General features: G+C 42.5%; 1 protein-coding gene across 5 annotated transcripts in view; it reads right to left on the bottom strand.

Moving 5' to 3' along the window:
- Nucleotides 1–680, bottom strand: part of LOC109901687 (oxidation resistance protein 1) — a 208,585-nt gene extending 207,905 nt beyond the window's left edge. For 2 of the 5 annotated variants that reach the window (XM_031786958.1, XM_031786961.1), the window contains exon 1: nt 559–680. The gene's annotated coding sequence lies outside the window, so the exon portion shown is untranslated. The remainder of the gene's footprint in view (nt 1–558) is intronic. The other 3 variants (XM_031786959.1, XM_031786965.1, XM_031786963.1) reach the window with 2 other exon arrangements.
- Nucleotides 681–12,026: the final 11,346 nt, after the last annotated feature.

Below are 12,026 nucleotides of genomic sequence, written 5' to 3'. Positions count from 1 at the left end.
GTATGTAGTAACATGTATCGTGTTATTATTATGTCCCGGTTCCTGTGTCATCCTTTTTACAGCTTATACTTCACATACCAGCCTACTTCGAGGCTGCTGGACAATTATATACAGTACTAGTATGGCTACTGTACAGGCTATAGCATAAACTATAATCTCTTCAGAAACAATGACAGTCTCTCTCATCAAACAAGTTGATACCGCGCGCGGCATTCTGAAGAATACACGTACTGAACAGACATTTTTTGTGTATCAAATGTGGTGGTTCAATGTCAAGACTGTTACCTGTCTTTTAACTGGTAATGCAGATATGTGCGTGCGTGCACTGTTCAGCTGTTTTCTCAAAGCTCTGTGAGGGGTTGTATATAACATGTTTATTAGTGAACAACATGTCAATGCATGAATATACATAAATTGCGGACATACATATATTCCCATGTATAAAAGATAACTCTCCAAAATATAAACCGGTGTGTGCATCGTTTCAAAAACATCACACAAAAACATAGCCTACGCGTCAGTTCCACAATAAAACAACAAACTCTCGTCGTTACTTACTTTCAGAAGGGAGCTCGTGCAATGACCCGGGTTCAGTTGTTTACAAACATTCTCAGTCGATGTGAAACAGAATTCAATCTTCTTAATTATTCTTCAAGCGTGCAGCATCATAGCAGAAAGTAGGTATAGTTGCAGACATGCGGAGTAATTTGACCCTCTCATAATAGAAACTACCATCACGAAGAGGAGGAGCAGGGGAGGCTAGGATCAAACCAACACCGATACAACTCTGCCCTATAGCAACAGGAGGGATGCATCGAGGCGTTGGAGGAGAGAGATATTGCAAACTGGTTGTGACGAAGCGGATTGGATAGGAGGGGAAATTACAACACGTCAGTTGTTCATCATACCAAAACAGTAGCGACCTATTCATTTATCAGACTATGAGACAGGAGAGCTGATGTCTGTGTGAAGGAATTTAGAGCAGATAGACAGTGGTGGTCAATTCGGGGGAGAAAGCAGGGGTTCTAGTGATGGATGGAGGGAGAGATGGAGGCATGAGGGAAGGATGATGCATGCCATGGACAGCCAGGCTCCAGTGTGTTGGCAGCTTGGCAGCTTTCCTTCTGGGACACAGCAGGGGATTGCTCTGTCACTGTCACTGCCGCAAAGCTGTCTCAAAGACTTCAGTGAGTTAGTTGCTCAGAGCAGCAGCACCACAACATTGCTGTGTCACTAGGCTACCGTCTGTCTGTCTGTTGCTGTTATTAATGCTGTAGACAAGCAGAAGTGTATACCATATCATTGAACATAAGAGTATAGGAATATCCATCCAAGACCTCTATACCAGGTGGTGTCAGAGGAAGGCCCTCAAAAGACTCCAGCCACCTAGGTCATAGACTCTTCTCTCTGCTACTGCACGGCAAGGGGTACCAATGGACCAAGTCTGGAACCAACAGGACCCTGAAAAGCTTCTACCCCCAAGCCATAGACTGCTAAATAGTTAACAAATAGCTACCCAGACTATCTGCATTGACTCCATTTGCACTAACTCTTTTGACTCATCACATACACTGCTGCTACTGCTTATTATCTATCCTGTTGCCTAGTGACTTAACCCCTACCTACACATATCTACAGTACCCTGTACACCTGCACATCGACTCAGTACTGGTACCCTGTGTATATAACCAAGTTATTGTTTGTCACACCCTGACCATAGTTTGCTTTGTATGTTCTATGTTTTGTTTGGTCAGGGTGTGATCTGAGTGGGCATTCTATGTTGTGTGTCTAGTTTGTCTGTTTCTGTGTTTGACCTGATATGGTTCCCAATCAGAGGCAGGTGTTAGTCATTGTCTCTGATTGGGAACCATATTTAGGTATCCTGTTTGGTGTTGGGTTTTGTGGGTGATTGTTCCTGTCTTTGTGTTTGTTACACCAGATAGGGCTGTTTTCGGTTTTTCATGGGTCTTGTTTTTGTATATTGTTCTATTTTCATCTTTATTAAAGATGTATCTAAATAACCACGCTGCGTTTTGGTCCGCCTCTCCTTCAACAGAAGAAAGCCGTAACAGAATCACCCACCACAACAGGACCAAGCGGTGTGGTGACAGACAGCGGCAGCAGGAGCAGCGAAATCCAGATTTCTGGACATGGGAGGATGAGTTGGACGGTAAAGGACCCTGGGCACAGCCAGGAGAATATCGCCGCCCGAAAGAAGAGCTGGAGGCGGCGAAGGCAGTGAGGCGTTGGTATGAGGAGGCAGCATGGCGGCGTGGATGGAAGCCCGAGAGTTATAATCTTTCTATTATTTCTTTCTGTTCTTTCTGTTTGTCTCTCTGCATTGTTGGGAAGGGCCAGTAACTAAGCATTTCACTGTTCACTGTCTACACCTGTTGGTTACGAAGCATGTGACAAACATTTTGGTTTTGATATCATATGACAGTCAGAGAGACTATGAATATTATCAGCAGGGCTATTAATATTTATCTGAGCTGAATAACCTATGATGATACTTGACAGACATGTAGGCCGACTGTAGTATGTGTTGTCCATTACATGAAGGGGACATGTTTATTGCCTTGGGGCTGCTGCTTGTCATCAATAGTAAGGCACGCAATTAATACCCACTACACTTTGAAAAACATACACAACACATTACACATGCAGACAGACACTTTTTTATTTTACCTTTATTTAACTAGGCAAGTCAGTTAAGAACAAATTCTTATTTTCAATGATGGCTTAGGAACAGTGGGTTAACTGCCTATTCAGGGGCAGAACAACAGATTTGTACCTTGTCAGCTCGGGGGTGTGAACTTGCAACCTTCCGGTTACTATTCCCTGATCCACCTCTACACAGATGACACCATTCTGTATACTTCTGGCCCTTCCTTGGACACTGTGCTATCTAACCTCCAAACGAGCTTCAATGCCATACAACACTCCTTCCGTGGCCTCCAACTGCTCTTAAACGCTAGTCAAACCAAATGCATGCTTTTCAACCGTTCGCTGCCTGCACCCGCACGCCCGACTAGCATCACCACCCTGGATGGTTCTGACCTAGAATATGTGGACATCTGTAAGTACCTAGGTGTCTGGCTAGACTGTAAACTCTCCTTACAGACTCATATCAAACATCTACAATCTAAAATCAAATCTAGAGTCTGCTTTCTATTCCGCAACAAAGCCCCCAAACTTACCCTAGTAAAACTGACTATCCTACCGATCCTCGACTTCGGCGATGTCATCTACAAAATAGCTTCCAATACTCTACTCAGCAAACTGGATGCAGTTTATCACAGTGCCATCTGTTTTGTTACTGAAGCACCTTATACCAACCACCACTGCGACCTGTATGCTCTAGTTGGCTGGCCCTCGCTACATATTTGTCGTCAGACCCACTGGCTCCAGGTCATCTACAAGTCCATGCTAGGTAAAGCTCTGCCTTATCTCAGTTCACTGGTCACGATGGCAACACCCACCCGTAGCACTTGCTCCAGCAGGTGTATCTCACTGATCATCCCTAAAGCCAACACCTCATTTGGCCGCCTTTCCTTCCAGTTCTCTGCTGCCTGTGACTGGAACAAATTGCAAAAATCGCTGAAGTTGGAGACTTTTATCTCCCTCACCAACTTCAAACATCTGCTATCTGAGCAGCTAACCGATCGCTGCAGCTGTACATAGTCCATCGGAAAATAGCTCACCCAATTTACCTACCTCATCCCCATACTGTTTATATTTAATTACTTTTCTGCTCTTTTGCACACCAGTATCTCTACCTGCACATGACCATCTGGTCATTTATCACTCCAGTGTTAATCTGCAAAATTGTAATTATCCGCCTACCTCCTCATGCCTTTTGCACACAATGTATATAGACTCTTTTTTTCTTTCTACTGTGTTATTGACTTGTTAATTGTTTACTCCATGTGTAACTCTGTGTTGTTGTCTGTTCACACTGCTATGCTTTATCTTGGCCAGGTCGCAGTTGTAAATGAGAACTTGTTCTCAACTAGCCTACCTGGATAAATAAAGGTGAAAATAAAAATAAACTAGTCCAACACTCTACCCACTAGGCTACCCTGCCACCCCACTAATCCACATCACAATCAATGATTAAATTCCTCTCATCGAAAACAATTGACATTTCAGTTATACAATCTACTACTAATTTACTTAAACAAGGTTGATTGTTAGAAGTCAGTGTGGGGCCTTTCTTCATTAGCTCGCTACAGTCTAGTCTACCTGGTTGCCATGGTAATCCCTCCGGCTCTGGTGGGGTCAGCTCTTAGCTCTACTAACACCCTGTAATTGACTGTGCTGGATCTAATGAGAATGGCAGCCAGGCAGTCTGCTAGCATGCAGTGTTCACAGAGAGCCAGGACCAAGGGAATGATAAGGGTTTAATTAATACAAATTGCACTGAGATGTTCTTGAATAAACCATATTAATCAACTGGCCTTGGCTGGATGGAAATTAAATAATATAGAATAGAAAATAATACAATAGTTTATTGTCCTCTGAGGAGGAAATTATTTTCTACAACCTTATACATAACATACCAACAAATCAACATTACCATCACTCAGACATTTTCAGTTTAATGTACAGCTCATTGTTGTGAGATAAGGGAAAAGAGGTTGCACTGCACATTGAATAGCCTGGATAACAACACATTTTACAACATACTTTCCATGTTGTGTAGTGCTAGTTAAAAATGTATTAGAATATTATGACTTACCTGGTTAAATAAAGACAAACATTCAAGTACATGTCAGAGAGAGAGATCGTGCACTATTGACAGGAATACTCAACACATGGAAGGTATGGAAATAATGGCACATTTGACTTAATTCTTTAAAAAATATATTCATGTTTATTGAGCAGTGTTCATTTAATTTTAACTAGTCAGATTGACTTGAAATAGGATGTATAGCATACTGTATCATGTCTGTCAAGTCTGCTATTTGTGGTGTGACTCTGAGGGCCCATATCTTCTGACAGCATCAGAAGTTTTGGGCCCAGTGAGCTGGAAACAGTGCATTTCTCAAGTATAAATGAAGACTTGTTACCGTATTGATTGATGGAGTGTGTCGATGGCGAGGGGCAAAAATCGATGAGCGCGGTGTGGAGGCTGAGGGAGGGCTGAAGACTGATGCCCAGTCATGAACACCCCGGTCCAGACCCTGTCACTATGCTCTCATAAATAAGCAAAGAAGACTGCAGGTTTCTTAAGAGAGGGAGAGAGAGGTGGTGGTGGTGTTGTCAGGGGACAGATTGTGTGAGAGGGACAGACGCACACACACGCACACACTATCGCACCACTGTCAGCGTTAATTCTGTCACAGCTCCCACCCAGATGGCATTTGCACATAAAGCCACAGGAACAACTGTGCTGCCCTTATCCTTCCATCTTATCTCACACTGGTTCCTTCTACCTTATTACCTGAGAGATCCTCGTTATCCGCTGTGTAACTGACAGCGACAGAGAACATTCAAAGCAACGGGTCAGAGATGATAGAGAGAGAGATAGAGAGAGAGAGGGGTGTTAGGAGTTTAGAAATTACCTTCAAGAAGAAGGAACAGCCTTGCTGCTGTTGTGGAAGCATCTGCTTGACATGACTGTCTGTCTGGCAGTTGGTTCCCTCATTGTACATTCCCCTCACACCTCCCTTTCAGATACAACATCATATTTGATAGCAACAGAAACCATCACCAGCTCTAGCAAATGAAAATGTCATAGATGATTAGGAAACGGTATTGCTTTGAAAAGTGACCCCTGACCTCTGCCCCTTAACCCTCTGAAGATGATTCAGTCTCCAGGTACAACACAGGCACTAAATAACAGCCAATCCTCTTTGGCCTTGACTCCCTCATATCATTGTGACCAAAATAAGACAAATCACAAAAGATCTACTAGCTTCATAACATATGTGAAAAGAAATCAATGTGTTGTGGATGCAAACACTGAAGCATTGGAACATTTAATTCACATTTCATCCTAGGAGAAGTGTGAGATCAGACTCCCTTCTGCCTATTTTCAATCTCCAGTATGACACTGTGAGCCAATGTATCAGACTGAGGTGAATATAGGATCAAATGAATGAAGTCAAGCAAGTGGGGTGGGAGATAAGAACACCTGCCCATCCATCCCTGGGAATGCCCTGTAGACAGACAGATGTTGGTGCCCTGTGATGGCCTCTGTGATATAAACATGCTGCTGGCAGCGGATATGTTTCCCTGTTAACCTGCTTCATCTACCCAATACAGAGCAGATAAGGACAACAGGAAATGGGTTTTCATGGTTTCTCCCATGCTATCTCAATTACCGCCTGATTTCATGGAGCTGCCCTGTGGATGTGTAGAAATGTAATGTAATGTTAGGACTTCATTTGCCCATTCACCTCACATTTTAATTAGAAATCCCTTATCAATGTTCAAGAGTGAGTTTAATCAAATATTTTGACTGCAGAGTATGTATCCCAGCTAGCCCATTTGGTTCCTTGGAAGTTGTGGGAACGTACGTTTTTGGTTTCCCATTGTTTTTTTCCTGATCAGTAAAAGTTTTTTTGAATGGTTCTTAGAACGGAAGTGAACATTCTGAGAATGAAAATTACACGTTATTTAGAGGTTTTTGAATAACATCCTTAAATCCTTTACTAAATGTTTCAATAAGACTGATAGCTTAGGTGAACTGTTTTGAACTCCAAGCACAGATAGGACACAGAAATTAATTTGCTTAGGCATTAATCATGCAAACACATTTGTTTTTTTATTGTGGCATGGCATCAGTGAGATTTTAACCTATGATCATTTGTTCTCTATCCATGGAATGAATCCACTGCACCACCAGGATGGAGTTAGCATGCAATGTTTTTTAACTCATACAAAGCTTTTTTTTTTTTTTTTCAAAAGACCCAATTTCAATGGAAATAAGCACTCATTAAGATCAGGTGTGGCCAGTTAGTGGGCATGGCCAACACACCTGAACACACTTAACAAGATAGAGGATAGAGAGAGTTTTGTTGCTGCTGAGAACGGAATGTATGTTTTAAATAATCCTTGAACATTACTAATGTTTTCTTGTGGTTTCTATGGAAAGTTTTGACTTTAAATATAATCTTGAGGAAACTTGGAGAAATCGTTACGCTGAAGTAATGACATTTCCACAGAAGAATGTTATTTCTTAACTTTCTCTGAACTATTTAAGAACATTCCCAATGTCAAACCAGTTGGAGGATGTTCCTAGAACATTACCAAACATTACATGAAATGTAACCATGTTTGAACTAAAGTAATGAAATACCAAGAAAATAACTTAAATGTACTGACAATGTTCCAAAGCCAAGCAACTATCCTGCACCATTCCCAGAACATTGTGGAAGGTTGTATGCAAAATAACCATAGGACAACAGCGCTCTCACCAAGCTCAAGAAACATATGGTTCTCAGAATGTTATGTGCTGTCTGGGGTTGTCACGCCCTGACCATTGAGAGCTTTAATTCTCTATGTTGGTAAGGTCGGGGTGTGATTTAAGGGTGGGTTATCTAGGTGATTTATATTTCTATGTTGGCCTAGTATGGTTCCCAATCAGAGGCAGCTGTTTATCGTTGTCTCTGATTGGGGAACATATTTAGGTAGCCATTTTCCCATTGTGCTTTGTGGGATCTTGTCTATGTATAGTTGCCTGTGAGCATTATAGTAGCTTGACGTTTCGTTTGTTCTATTTGTTGTTTTGTTCTTTAAAGTTTTCTAATCCAAAATAAAGGATGGAAAAATACCACGCTGCATCTTGGTCCACTCCTTATGACGAACGTGACAGAAGATCCCACCACAAACGGACCAAGCAGCATGGCCAGGAGGAGAAGACATCCTGGACTTGGGAGGAGATAATGGCAGGAGACGAAAGCCTTCCATGGAAATAGACGCAGGAGGATCAACGGCGACTCCGAAGTTCATGACCACGACGGAAGCCCGAGAGGCAGCCCCCCAATTTTGGGGCGGGGAGGCACACGGGTTGGTCGGCGAAGCCAAGGGGCGAATCTGAGAGCGAAGAGGAATATTGTGATAGACTGAGCGAGGAATATTGTGAAATAGTTGAGGGGAGTGGATGTTTTGGTGTCTGGAGCAAGACAGTCGCCGTGAGCCCCGGCCATACGTACTGTGTCTCCAGTGCACCTCCACAGTCCAGTATGTGCTGTGCTTCCTCCCCGCACTCGCCCTGAGGTGCGTGTCATCAGCCCGGTGCCACCTGTACCGGTCCCACACATCATGCCTCAAGTGTGCCTCCACAGTCCAGTATGTCCTGTGCCTCCTGCCCGCACACGCCCTGAGGTGCGTGTCATCAGCCCGGTGCCACCTGTACCGGTCCCACGCATCAGGCCTCCAGTGCGCCTCCAAGTCCAGAGGTTCCGGTGACAGTTCCCAGTCCAGAGCTTCCAGTGACATATCACAGTCCGGAACCTCTGACGAAGGTCCACAGTCCGGAACCTCCTACGACAGTCCACGGTCCAGAACCTCCTACGATGGTCCACGGTCCGGTTCTTCCGGCTACGAGCCACGGTCCGGTTCCTCCGATGACGTGTCCACGAGCGGAGTGGGTACTTCACCCCGCACCGGAGCCGCCCCCGACGGTAGATGCCCACCCGGAACCCTCCCCTATTGAGTCAGGTTTTGCAGCCGGAGTCTGCACCTTCGGGGGGGGGGGGGGGGGGGGGGTGTTACTGTCACGCCATGACCATAGAGAGCTTTTATTCGCTATGTTGGTTAGGTCGGGGTGTGATTTAAGGGTGGGTTATCTAGGTGATTTCTATTTCTATGTTGGCCTAGTATGGTTACCAATCAGAGGCAGCTGTCTCTGATTGGGGATCATATTTAGGTAGCCATTTTCCCATTGTGCTTTGTGGGATCTTGCCTGTGAGCATTATAGTAGCTTCACGTTTTGTTTGTTCGTTTTGTTCTTTAAAGTTTTCTATTCCAAAATAAGGGATGGAAACATACCACCATGCATCTTGGTCCACTCCTTATAACGATCGTGACAGAGGTATGTGTGTGCAATATGCTATAACTTTGTTTGTACTTGTATTATAAAGCTGTAGGTCAACTGTTCTCTGCTAGAAGTGCCCTGTAGGAGAGGCTGAACTACACTCTTAGAAAAAAGGTCCTATCTAGAACCTAAAAAGGTTCCCCGTCTGTCCCCAAAGGAGAACCCTTTAAAGAACCCTTTTTGGTTCCAGATGGAACCTTTTTGGTTCCATGTAGAACCTTTTACACAGAGGGTTCTAAATGGAACCCAAAAGAGTTCTACCTGGAACCAAAAATGGGGACAGAACGCTTTTGGAAACCTTTTTTCTAAAAGTGTATAGAACCACTTGTACCACACTTTATGAGAGGATATTATTTATGAGAAGCGATCAACCCAGTAAAAATGGATGCTTCCTGAAGACAGAACAGAAATGTCAAGTATGGTGTCAAGGAGAGCTGGCACAGCAGAAAGAGCTCATCAACATACCACTGAATGACTCTGCTGAAGCATTCTGCCAGGTAGGCACAGATAGAACAATGTTCAAACAAACTTTATGTGTAGGAAATACTGGTTATGTTCGAAAACAAGTGCAAAACGTGTCTCTCATGAGCAGAAATCTCATATCTGATCTCTTATGTGAGCACTAAATTGCAGGGAGATTGTATTTCATTAAAAAAATACATTAAAACCCAGGCTTTCAGGGATCAAGAGCGTATAGTATTTCAAGACATCAAAGGAAAGCAATCATATCACCGTGATGCTACAATGTATGACACAGTCGTCTCAGCTCTATCAAATCAGCAGTGGAACACATTACTTAAATTCAGAGCCTTATTCACAATCAATGGCATGTAAAGCTCTAAATGCAGCACAGGTAATCCTTATCACAAGCATCAACTACAGTAGCCTACCATACGGTACACTCTTAGAGAAAAAAAAGGTGCTATCTAAAACCTAAAAGGGTTTTTCGGCTGTCCCAATAGTAGAACCCTTTGAAGAACCCTTTTTGGTTCCAGGTAGGACCCCTTTCGGTTCCTTGTAGAAGCTTCTACACAGAGGATTCTACATGGAACTACATGGAATTCATATTGAACGGTAGCTTTGAAAATGAAAGGATAAATGTAGACTATCTCTTATTGAATGTCTCCTGACAATGTCTAGGTGGCAAGTTGTTGTTTAGGTGTTTGTGTAAAATGTACGAGCATGTGAGAAATATGATATTTTATTCCCATGGAGTAAGCTTATTAGCAAGATTTCAAACATAGAATCTTTACAAATATATAACCACTCTCCAGTGCCCGGTATGAGGTTATTAAGGGATAAAGTTCATGTTGATTTGGTGGATAAAACTAAAGACCGGTAAAGATTGCTGTCATATAATATCAATGTTAACATAGCTTTTAAATCGAATGTGATATGTCTATTGAGCCTCTCCTTTAGAGTTTATGCCCCTTTAAAAGATTCATCTAAAATGTATCCAACCTCTTAGAGTGCTGTGCACTGCAGTTTTATGTGTCGATGGAGTTAAAATGAATAAGAAAGATGAGGGTGAGTGACAGGCAGAGTCATTTGGTTCTGTATGTGATGTCTATTACCTGCTGATGGGAGAAACAGCTCATTTGACCTTCTGTTGACACATTCTCAGATCTATGTCTGCCATGGCTGCCATGTTTGGGAGCCCAATGAGACCAGGGGCTCATTTTTGAAGGTGCCCTGAGGACAACAAATTCAACTAATTAAGCACAAACATTCCAATAAAGAAACAATTAAAAACTACAGGTTACAATAAAGAAAAACTACAATTTCAATACCAGAATAAATGTTAACATTTAATCAAAACAAATGCAATTGTCATTTAACAAGTTCAGCATTAGACTCCCAAACTGCCCTAGTGCCACTAGGGAAACAAGACACAGGGAGTTCTGCAGGTTATTCCAAAAATGGTGGGCATTAAAACTGAAGGTGGATTTACCTGATAGGTTGGAGACACTAGGAACCTCAAGAGTTAACCAATGTGATATAGGGGACTAATCACATTTGATCATTTGATACAGGACACAGTCACACAGTAATGTGGAATAAGTCAAGGGGTATGAATACTTTCTAAAGGCACTGGTTGTTGTTCATCTGAAACATTATTGCGAGAATTAGAGAACAAGCTATATTTACAGTGCGTTCCGAAAGTATTCAGATCCCTTGACTTTTTCCACATTTTTCAACGTTACAGCCTTATTCTAATATTGTCAAATTGTTTTCTCATCAATTTATGCACAATACCCCATAATGACAAAGCAAAAACAGGTTTTTAGACATTTTTGAAAATTGAAATGCTTACTTGTATATTAGAGTCTAGCTAGCTAGCTAAACAATGAACAATAATCTCAACTGCATGAATCTGCAGGTAGCTAACCAACCAGGTTCAATGTTAGCTAGCTAACATTAGGCTATAACTAGCTAAGCAAATGGCTCTGAGATCCAAATAATATTACTACACAGATCATACATGTAACGTTAGCTAGCAAGCCAGACAGCTAACGTTAGCTAGCCAACAGTACACTTTAACTTGAAATGAAAACGACTTTCTGACAAAATTAGAATGTGTAATATCTGAAAATGTAGCTAGCAAGACTATCTTACCCGTATACATGGATGGACACTTCTCCCTCTCTGTCACGGATGCCATGGTTGCCCTTAGTTTGAAGATGTAATCCGAAGACAGGTGTTTTCTCCATCTCCTTAGCTATCATAATGTAATTCCACCTATTTCAAAACTCGGTCCTCCAGAAAGTGGAGAGCAACACTTATGCAGTTCTACTATGCAATATATTTCGAAAAAAGCTGATTTAGACAGGATTATCCATACATACTGACCAGCTCAAATAGACAGAAATGTGCAACATGGCAGACCAATCCGAACTCATCTCTCGGCATGTCCAGCCTACCTATTATCTCAGCCAATCATGGCTAGCGGGAAGGTTGCTGGCTTTTTCTGTGGTAAACC

The sequence above is a fragment of the Oncorhynchus kisutch genome, linkage group LG13, assembly GCF_002021735.2.
Source record: "Oncorhynchus kisutch isolate 150728-3 linkage group LG13, Okis_V2, whole genome shotgun sequence".
Classification (NCBI taxonomy): Eukaryota; Metazoa; Chordata; class Actinopteri; order Salmoniformes; family Salmonidae; genus Oncorhynchus; species Oncorhynchus kisutch.
This window is presented reverse-complemented; position numbering and strand designations above follow the sequence as displayed.